Here is an 11,388-nt window from a genome sequence, read left to right on the forward strand (position 1 = left end):
TGTCCGGGCGCAAGGTGGAAGAGGGCTAGGGTTTCATGTGCGATTCGTTTACGGGAGGGGAAGGAGTTTTATAGGTAGAGGGAGCTAGGAGAGTCCAAACGAGGTGCTGTTTTCGCCCACACGATCGTGATCGAACGACCTGGAGCATGGAGATGACTTGGAGGGGTTTTGGGCTGGTTTTTAGGGGGGTTTTGCTGCAACACACAAATGGACTTTGCGGATGCCCGGTTAACCGTTGGAGTACCAAACGACCTCCAAATGGAACGAAATTTGACCGGTGGTCTCCGGGTGGTATACTAAGGCCACTTGACAAGTCTCGGTCCATTCCGAGAATGTTTGACACCCGCTCACGAAAGAAAACAAGAGGGGTGCACCGGAGGAGATAGGAGCGCCGGATTGCAAAACGGACAACGGGGAAAATGCTCGGATGCATGAGACGAACACGTATGAAATGTAATGCACATGATGACATGATATGATATGCAAGACATGAACAAAATGCAAAATGAAAGACAAAACCCAACCACGAAGGGAATATCATAACACATAGCCGAAAATGGCAAGAGTCGGAGTTACAAATGTGGCAAGTTACATGCGGGGTGTTACAAATATCTCGTAGTGGTGGAGTCACCTTGGGGAAACTCGAGGATTGGTTTGAGTTGTACGGACTGCTCATCCGGTGTGCCCTGAGAACGAGATATGTGCAGCTCCTATCAGGATTTTTCGGCACATTCGGGCGGCTTTGCTGGTCTTGTTTTACCATTGTCGAAATGTCTTGTAAACCAGGATTCCGAGACTGATCGGGTCTTTCCGGGCGAAGGTTTATCCTTCGTTGACCGTGAGAGCTTATGATGGGCTAAGTTGGGACACCCCTGCAGGGTATTATTTTCGAAAGCCGTGCCCGCGGTTATGAGGCAGATGGGAATTTGTTAATGTCCGGTTCTAGAGAACTTGTCACTTGACCCAATTTAAAATACATCAACTGCGTGTGTAGCCGTGATGGTCTCTTCTCGGCGGAGTCCGGGAAGTGAACACGGTCTGAGTTATGTTTGACGTAAGTAGGAGTTCAGGACCACTTCTTGATCATTGCTAGATGACGACCGTTCCGTTGCTTCTCTTCTCGCTCTCTTTTGCGTATGTTAGCCACCATATATGCTTATTGCCGCTGCAGCTCCACCTCGTTGCACCATCGTTTCCTATAAGCTTAAATAGTCTTGATCTCGCGGGCGTGAGATTGCTGAGTCCTCGTGACTCACAGATTCTACCAAAACAGTTGCAGGTGCCGACGATGCCAGTGTAGATGATGGGGTCGATCTCAAGTGGGAGTTCGACGAGGAACGTGGTCGTTACTATGTGTCTTTTCCTGATGATCAGTAGTGGAGTCCAGTTGGGACGATCGGGGATCTAGCATTTGGGGTTGTCTTATTTTCATCTGGATTTTGGCCGTAGACGGTCTATATGTATGTATTTTGGATGATGCATGGATTATATTTATGTTTTGTGTGAAGTGGCGATTGTAAGCCAACTCTTTATCCCATTCTTGTTCATTACATGGGATTGTGTGAAGATGACCCTTCTTGCGACAAAACCACTATGCGGTTATGCCTCTAAGTCGTGCCTCGACACGTGGGAGATATAGCCGCATCGTGGGCGTTACAAGTTGGTAATCAGAGCCATCCCCGACTTAGGAGCCCCCTGCTTGATCGAATCGCTGGCGTTGTTGAGTCTAGAAAAAAATGTTTTGAGTCTTGGGATTATATATATCGGAGAGTAGGATTCATTTTACTCCTCAGGACCTTCGTCGCTCTGGTGAGGTCTCCTGACGTAGAAGTTTTGACTATTCTCTCCTCTAATTTCACTAAAAAAATTTAGGATCACCCGGGTATCTTGGAATCGTTCCGATGGTTTTGTGACGAGAACATTGTTCTTGGTGCCTCCTAACATTTAGGGGTTGTGGCAGTGTCCCGGGGAGTTGAGCTCCGAGGTGTTGTCGTCACAATTTTATCGTTGCAGTTCTGGAATACCCGAGTTTCGCCGACATCGAAGTCTCTTTTATGCAGTTGTTGGTGAGATCACCTCGACGCCACCCAGTACTGGGGCGGGAGTTCGGGAGTATTGCCATAACTTGTATAACGGATGCTTTTCGAAGGTTGAGGTAAACGATTTCCAAAGGTTTCTTGGTTATGTGTTGACGGATGGATACAGCTGGATCTAGGGATTGCTAGTTTGTGTGATATATTTTGTGTCCCCTGCATCCCCAACACCAGATTGCATAACCAGAAAGTTTCGGGAGTTTATAAGTGGGAATTCAAGTAGCCTTAGGATATCTCTCCGACAGACGCATGATACGAGGTTGGGGTTCGACGTCTAGTGGTCCGCCTGTACACGGTTGATTTTACAGTGGTCTCGTAGTGTCTTAAAGAGTCCATGGCTATGCCGACTCGGGGACGCTTCGTATGTCATGTGCACAACCTTGTACATGATGGTGCTGTACGATTGAGCCCGTGTGGGCCCCACCACGAAAACTTCGGACGAAATCTCTATCATATGTTTGTTCCGGCTTATTCTGCAAGCCAATACTTTGTTTTGTTTTGTGTTGTGGTATTCGAGTTGCTTCGAAGTCATATGTTGATTCCATATCTTTTTCTAAGTGGCTTCTCAACTTATGGAAGTGTGATGATTTACTACGGAATTCATTCGTTCATCCTCGTTCGAATGTTTATTGTGAAGACTATATGTTGCAATTTCTATCCGTTGATTCTACTTATCTATTTATCTATCAAGATGCTAATGGATGTCACCCTCTTCAGGATGGCTCCGCCAACGCGTCAGAATCCGGATCGCAATGAAGGGAGTCAAGCGAACCCTCCGCCACCACCTCCGCCTCCGGAGGCATGGCAAGCTATCATGGCAGCCACCAACGCCAATGCTCAGATGATTCTGCAACTCTTGCAAGAACGCACCCAAGGGCAAGGCAATCAAGGCAATCAAGGTCAAGGCAACAATCAGCCGAACTTCGCTACACTCAACCAGTTTCTCGCAAATCAGCCCAAGTCTTTCAGCTACTGTGCCGAGGCCACGGATGCCGATGATTGGCTCGTGGACATCAACAAGCATTTTGAATGTAGCAATGTCAGGCCTGAGGACTATGTCAAGTTCGCTTCTTTCCAGCTCAAGGACCAAGCTTATGATTGGTTTCAACAATACAAAGATTCCAGAGGAGGTCGTGTGATCACTTGGACTGACTTCTGTCGGGACTTCAAAGCGCACCACATTCCAAAAAGTGTTGTTGAGAGCAAGCGTGAGGAGTTCCGCAATCTCAAGCAAGCAACATGTCTGTGTATCAATACAACATCCAGTTTCAGAAACTTGCTCGCTTCGCTAAACAAGACGTTCCTGATGAAAAGAGCATGATCTATCACTTCAGAGGTGGTCTTAAAGAGGATCTGCAGTTAGCTCTCGTTCTTGTTGAGCCTACTCAGTTTGATCAATTCTACAATATGGCACTGAAGCAAGAGGCTGCTCAGCTCAAGTGTGAGGCTTCTAAGAAGAGAGTCAGAGACGCAGTTCAGTCTTCTTCTTCCTCACTTGTGACAGCTAAGCAACAGAAGTTCTGGTTGCCTCCTCCTCCTCTGTTTCGTCAGCCTTACCAGCAGAAGAACAAAGGTGGCCATGGTTCTTCCAACTCTGGCTATCAGAACAAGTCTCAGAATCAAGCTCCAAAGTCCAATGCTCCTTATCATCGTCTACTCTCAGAGGTGACTTGCAACAAGTGTCAGCAGAAAGGTCACTATGCTAAGAAATGCTTCAACCAAAGGCGCCTTCCGCCTCCTCCTCCTATCAGATCTTCCAGCAATGCAGTGGTCAAGCATAATCTCTGTTGGTTTGAAATTTGACTATTTCATCTGTTGGTTTGAAGGAAGAGGATTTGGGCCTCTTGCGAGGATGACATCATCCTTGTCCATCGTGGAGCGCGCAGACTGCTTAGCTCCTCGGCCGTGAGGGCCTCGGATAGCGCCTCGAGGGCCAGAGACGCAGTTTTGTTTTCGGTGCGGAGTGCGATATCCGGGTCACCAGTGATAGTGATAACTCCGTTAGGCCCTAGCATTTTAAGCTTCATGTACCCGTAATGGGGTATGGCTTGAAAGCGTGTGAATGCGTCTCGCCCCAACAGGGCATGATATCCGCTGTTGAAAGGTGCCACGTGGAAGAGCAACTCTTCGGACCTGTAGTTCTCCGGCGTGCCGAATACGACGTCGAGTTTAATCTTCCCCGAACTTCATGCTTCTCAGCTGGGGATAATGCCTCGGAAGGTGGTGCCGCTTTGCTCGATGCAACCCTTGTCCATTTGCATTTTATTGAGCTTGTCCTCATAGATGAGGTTGAGTCCACTGCCGCCGTCCATGAGCATCTTAGTGAGCCTAAAACCATCCACAATTGGGTTTCAGACCAAGGCGGCAAGTGCTCGGACTGATCTGGCCCTTGGTTCGCCGTCGGCAGCAAAGGTTATTGTCGTATCGTTCCAAGGGTTTATTGCGGCTACTTGGTTGACTTCGGCGAGGTCGCGGAGCGCCCTCTTGCGCCGATTGTTTGAAGAAAAGGTCTCGCAGACTGTCAAGACATTGAGATCGGCGTCCTCCGAAGAGTGCCTCTCTGGAGTAATGTTGGTGAGGATGGCCTCGCCGCTCTTAGCCACCTGCCGGAGTACCCAACTTGCCCGAAGGCTATGTGTTGGTTCGGTATTCGGCGTCGTATGTATCTGATAGGGTTTGTCGAGCAGGTCGTCAAGGACAGTTCTGTGTCCCGTGAAGGGCTTGACTTTTTTGTCCATGAGATGATGATCAGGTGCCCCGTAAGGGTGCATCCTTTTTGTCCATCCGGTGGGCTGCTTGAAGGCGGGAGGTTCCCACTGAGCTGTCTGGGCCATCCAGGCTCTTTCCATTGCGTAGTACTTCTGTATAATGTGTGCCAAATTAGCAAAGTGCAGTATGCAGCGGCGGTTGAGGGCGTTGAGGATTCCCTCGTCCATACAGTTGCGGCAAAATACTGAAACCGCGTCGTTATCGCAACAATCTTTGATCTTGTTTTTAACAAGGAGGAATCTGCCCCAAAGATGATGGACCGTTTCCTCAGTTTGTTTCCATATGTACATTAGGTCGCATACATCTGGAGGACCTGAATCGCTGGGGGAATATTGCTTGTGGTGGGTGGGCGGGCTAAAATCCAAACCCTGACCCACTATTCACTACAAAAAATACACTTCCGTGATGATACGTGTTTGTCACAGTAGGTCACGTTTTCTGTCATGCATGTACATCTATGATGATTTCATGACAGAATCAAGATAGTCATTCCTGTGCTGCCATAGAATTGTTCCATGACATTACCAAAATTATCATCATGGAAGTGTCAACTTCCATGATGATAGATCGTGCGTCATAGAATTGCTTTCGTCAAGGGTGACCGACACGTGGCATTGCTACCTCTTGAGCACTGTGTTGGTTTTTCCCTTGAAGAGGAAAGGGTGATGCAGCAAAGTAGCATAAGTATTTCCCTCGGTTTTTGAGAACCAAGGTATCAATCTAGTAGGAGACTACACGCAAGTCGCCTCGTACCTACACAAGTAAATAAGAACCTTGCAACCAATGCGATAAAGGGGTTGTCAATCCCTTCACGGCCACTTGCAAAAGTGAGATCTGATAGAGATAATAAGATAAATATTTTCGGTATTTTTATGATATAGATTGAAAGTAAAGATTCCAAAGTAAAATAGATTGGAAGCATGTATGATGGAAAATAGACCCGGGGGCCATAGGTTTCACTAGTGGCTTCTCTCAAGATAGCATAAGTATTACGGTGGGTGAACAAATTACTTTCGAGCAATTGATAGAAAAGTGCATAATTGTGAGAATATCTAGGCATGATCATGTATATAGGCATCACGTCCACGACAAGTAGACCGAAACGATTCTGCATCTACTACTATTACTCCACACATCGACCGCTATCCAGGATGCATCTAGAGTAATAAGTTCATAAGAACAGAGTAACGCATTAGGCAAGATGACATAATGTAGAGGGATAAACTCAAGCAATATGATCTAAACCCCATATTTTTATCCTCGATGGCAACAATACAATACGTGTCGTTTCCCTTTCTGTCACTGGGATCAAGCAACACAAGATTGAACCCAAAGCTAAGCACTTCTCCCATTGCAAAAAAGATCAATCTAGTAGGCCAAACCAAACTGATAATTCAAAGAGACCTGCAAAGATAACAAATCATACATAAAAGAATTCAGTGGAGATTCAAATATTGTTCATAGATAATCTTGATCATAAACCCACAATTCATTGGATCTCGACAAACACACCGCAAAAAGAATTACATCGAATAGATCTCCAAGAAGATCGAGGAGAACTTTGTATTGAGATCCAAAGAGAGAGAAGAAGCCATCTAGCTAATAACTATGGACCCGAACGTCTGTGGTAAACTACTCACACATCATCGGAGAGGCTATGGTGTTGATGTAGAAGCCTTCCATGATCGATCCCCCCTCCGGCGGTGCGCCGGAAGAGGCCCCAAGATGGAATCTCACGGGTACAGAAGGTTGCCGCGGTGGAAATAGGGTTTCGTGGTGCTCTTCGATGTTTTCGGGGTATATGGGTATATATAGGAGGAAGAAGTAGGTCAGTGGAGCTGCGAGGGGCCCACGAGGGTGGGGGCGCGCCTCCCTGCCTCGTGGCCTCCTCGCTTCTTTCTTGATGTCCACTCCAAGTCCCCTGGATCATGTTTGTTCCAAAAATAACTCTCCCGAAGGTTTCATTCCATTTGGATTCCGTTTGATATTCCTTTTCTGCAAAACACTGAAATAGGCAAAAAAAACAACAATTTGCACTGGGCCTTTGGTTAGTAGGTTAGTTCCAAAAATAATATAAAAGTGCTTAGTAAAGCACATTAAACATCCAAAACAGATAATATAATAGCATGGAACAATCAAAAATTATAGATACATTGTAGACGTATTAGGCATCGACCGTAACGGGAAGCCGTTAAGCTATCGGGTCCGGTTTTAGATCCGATAACCGTTAACAGCCCGGAACAATGGGGATTTTCCACGTGTAAAATTCTCATTGGCCGGAGGAAACACGTGTTTCGTCCTCGGTGGGCCAGATGTCGTCCGTCCATTAGAGGATACATGCTTATGATACTTCGACACGTGGCAGGGCCCAACAGAGGCCCATATAGGTTAAAAAGGCTGGCCCAGTCAAAGGCCAGTAGTACTTACTCAGGTACTAGTGGGCCAGCCTAATAACGGCCTGTTTAATAAAGGCCCATTTACGGATCAAGCCAGATCTGGTCCGTTAATTGTTCGCCATATATTTGGGCCCAATAATGGCCCAGTGACTTTTGGCCTGTTAGAGGCCCGATGTAGACATGGGCCCTTTTCAGCCCGGTGTGTCTTTCGGCCTGGGAATGGCCTGTGCTCCCCATGGGCCATATATGGTCCGATGCGACATCCCGCCCACTAACGGCCCATGATAAAGATGGCAACAGTTCAGCCCAACGTGACTTTGGTCCTGTTAAAGGACTGTCGTATAATTCGCCCCGTTGATGCTTGTACTAAGCTTTCGTCCTCTTAAAGGCCCATGATATTAGTGGGCCAACTAAGGACTGAGTTATGTTTCGGCCTGGTCATAGCCCGCCATATAACTGGGCCTAAAAAGGCCCGGTCTAAATTTCAGCCTGCGGAAGGCCTGTCAACGACTAGTGAAAATTGAGGCCCAACATGAATTTCGGCCTGCTAAAGGCCCATGGTTTCTTCTGGGCCGTAACAGGCGAGCAGAATATTCAGCCTATTAATGGCCGAATGCTACATGGGCCAAACTAAGCGCTGGGTCCACAAAAGGCCCAACTAAAATTTGGGCCAAATATAGGCCGGAGTAAGTTGTGGGCCTGGCGCAATGTGTGACGGCTCCAATGGCCCTTCGGGCCCAAGAAGGATGCAGGACGGACCAACTGTGGCCTGCTAAAAACCAGGCCTGTTAGAGGCGAATGTTTCGGCCCGGTCGACTACATCAGATTTTTTTTCAGACAGCGAATGATGGGAGTAACTAGGTGGAATTAATAACAACCTACTCTACACAATATAGAAAGTATGGCATAGTAACTTAGAATAAAGCCTACACTATACAATAAAGGATTTATGGTATATTACATCCCCTAGGCATTGAAGTTCGCCACCAGTGATCATAAAGCACAACGAAGAAGCAGATTACAAAAACTGGGCACCATTGCAGCATAACAAAATAATATTGAACCGAGACCACTTCGAAGACAGTTCATGAAAGGTTAGCCTTGTGCGGGAACTGCTGCGCAAGCTGTTGAGCAAGGCTGTGAGACCGGCCTAGCATGTCGGTCATAGCTTCCAGGTGTAGTTGTTTAGCGGTGAGGTTCTCATTGGTGTTCTCTGTAGTCTTTCTTAGAGATAGGACTTCAAGTCAAAATTGAGTTGCAGAATGCCTTTCTGCTAGAAATTGGGACTGAAGAAGTCGAACTGATTTAGACAACGAATTCTGTGAGCTAGTCTGACTGCTAGGCTCAAGTAACTTGAACAGTGCATCAAGACAAGACTTTGGGGTTGTCTCGCTATCTGCAAGATGTTTTGCCTTCTTTGCTGCAATATATGTTGGGTTTGTCTCACAACCTTCAGCAGACTTGTGCATGCCATCAAGCATATCACCCTGAAACAAGCAGAGAGATGATAGGTTTTGCACATGTATAAACAAAGATGATAAATGTGCTGTCAATTCCATCCAATTTCAAATTAGAAAATAAAGAGTAAGTTCAAAATATCAATAGCATAATTTGGCATTGTTCATAATGCGGGGAGCTTCACCACACTACTAGATTACCATGTCAACATAACAAGCATAGATGAAGGGCAAAGACAAGCATTGTATCTATTTTGGTTAATGTGCATGACAAGTTGTTCACATCAGTAAGATAAAACAGGAGATGACAAGGTGCAAACATACGGGGTTTCTTCACCACACACTGGATTATAGATCCACAAAAACAAGGATACATATAGGGAGTATTGAGTAATGTGCATGGTATGAATAAGGAATTTGGTTTTACAAGTAAAACATGGAACTTACGGTTGCTGCGAAAATGCATTTTGATAGAAACATCAAACTAGCAGCAATAAATGATAGGGAGTATGAGCAAATTAAATAGCAGTTTAGGATAAAGGCTTTAGAAGGACTAACTTACATTAACTTTTAACACCGGCTTTATAATGCCCTTCTCCATGTCAAGGGAAGGATAACTCAAGAATTTCAGCACATAATCTTCTTCATAAGCATTGCCAGCACTCTACATTTTGTAGAGCATAATTATAGATATGATAATACTGGAAGAGATAGATGATAATGAAGATAAGATGCAAATTGATGCTACATAATCAACTACCAATCCCTGGAAGTACAAGCGTTACAGGACAAAATGTACTGACAAGAGCAATGGGCTACACTTCTGCACTAACATTGTCTGTGTATTCAACTTTTTGGTAAGATTGAATATAGATCTGATATTTTTTAGTAAATGGTGGGCGAGGGAGATAAGATGCAGAATGCTACACAATGAACCAATCCCTCTTCCCATAATATAAGAGTGTTTTCAACACTGGTGTACTGTACAAAACATTCTTATATTATGTGACGGAGGGAGCAGCTATTAATGTAAGTACAGTGATAGACGATGTTCAGTCCTTGCAAGAGGACTGCAGAGCTAAACCTCTTCAGAAGCATCGGGTTGATTCTAAATTTATGTAAGAGTCCATATGGATCTTATAATGTCAACCAAATGGACAATAATGAGGCTAACATGTGCGGTCATCCTACAGAATCAAACAGCTATTAATGTAAGTATGGTCATACAGGGCAAGAAGATTCACAAGAGCAATGTAGTGTGCGGTATAGTTGTGAGATTCTGTGGTCGCTTGAGAATGAATGTTCTTCTGCTAACAGTTTTTGTACAAGTGAGATGTTAAGGCAAATGCGGAAATGTAGTTCAAATTGTGATGTGATATCATAGACAGTACCTTACGTTGCAGACGAGACCAATGTGTAAAAAGATTATTCCAGTCACTATCTGATAAATGTAGCACCGGAGACTTTACAGAAATTTTGTTTAGAAGCTTGCCATCGAAGTGCGATTGCCTCAGGTAGGAACGATACTTCATCAACGAGTGCTTGAAAAGCGCAACCAACCCTTGCTCGTCTTGACAATCCAGTTTGGTACTTGCCTATTTAATAGAATGAAATATTGTGTCTTATGTCAGCAGAAACATATGCAGTAATTACCATGAATAACATTAGTACATTACTTACGCGTAAGTTGCGGAGGAAGACTGGAAATTGTTCTGTGTCTGCGGTATAATCTTTCCATGAAGGAAAGATGCCCACAAAGTTCCTGACAACAATATAAGCTTCATCTTCTAAACTGGGAAGAAATGGAACACGGGTCCTATTTGCTGCAATTGGAGGCCTCTCTAGTTCGAAAAGGGATATGGCAACTGGATTTGGTGTACTCTTTGCTGGAATGGGGGTTTTACGTCCTAGAGCTGGTGCTATGTCAACTCGCATCATCATACTGTTTGCTGCAGTTGGGGTCTGCTGAGTTGGGACATTAGAAATGTCCAATGTAGTAGTGCTAGAGTCTGCTAGAGTTGGGGTGTTTTGTGGGTCAGGTGATATTGCAACTACACCAAATGGGCTATTTGATTTATCAGGTGTCAGTACCTTTTTCCAAATACTTTGCTCGTGCTCCTTCGCGATCAGCAATCGCCCTATTCCTTTTGAACGTCTGATACACAAGAACAACATTTGAATGGATAAATATGGTATGATGACAGATGGAATATGTACTGAAAATCGATAGGCAGGGCGTATTCACATACACGATGTGTAAACTAAGCTAATGGCAGTGCAACAAAGTAGAAGCAATGCAAAGCATTAGTTGAAAGATATGTGTGACCAATATAACCTTGGAAAGTTAGAGCAAGCACCATGATGGGTGAATAAGATAGGGCATCTGGCTCTGACTCCTCCACTAGGGAGCTACATTGACTTAGGTCTCCCTCTAGCTCAGAATCATTGTTAGGATCATAATCTGAGTATGAATCTGTAGGTGGAGAGCCTTTACATTGCATTGCATCCAGACTTGATTTCAGTCCCATAATGCCAAGTTTGACAGCCATGGTATTGTTCTGCTTTATTCTTTTCATGCGCGCAAGCTCATAACCATTATGATGTTGTTCAGAATATGAGATTCATGAAAACATAAAAAGTAGTCATATTATCAATGGAATGCATTTTGGATTC

The sequence above is a fragment of the Triticum aestivum genome, chromosome 4D, assembly GCF_018294505.1.
Source record: "Triticum aestivum cultivar Chinese Spring chromosome 4D, IWGSC CS RefSeq v2.1, whole genome shotgun sequence".
Classification (NCBI taxonomy): Eukaryota; Viridiplantae; Streptophyta; class Magnoliopsida; order Poales; family Poaceae; genus Triticum; species Triticum aestivum.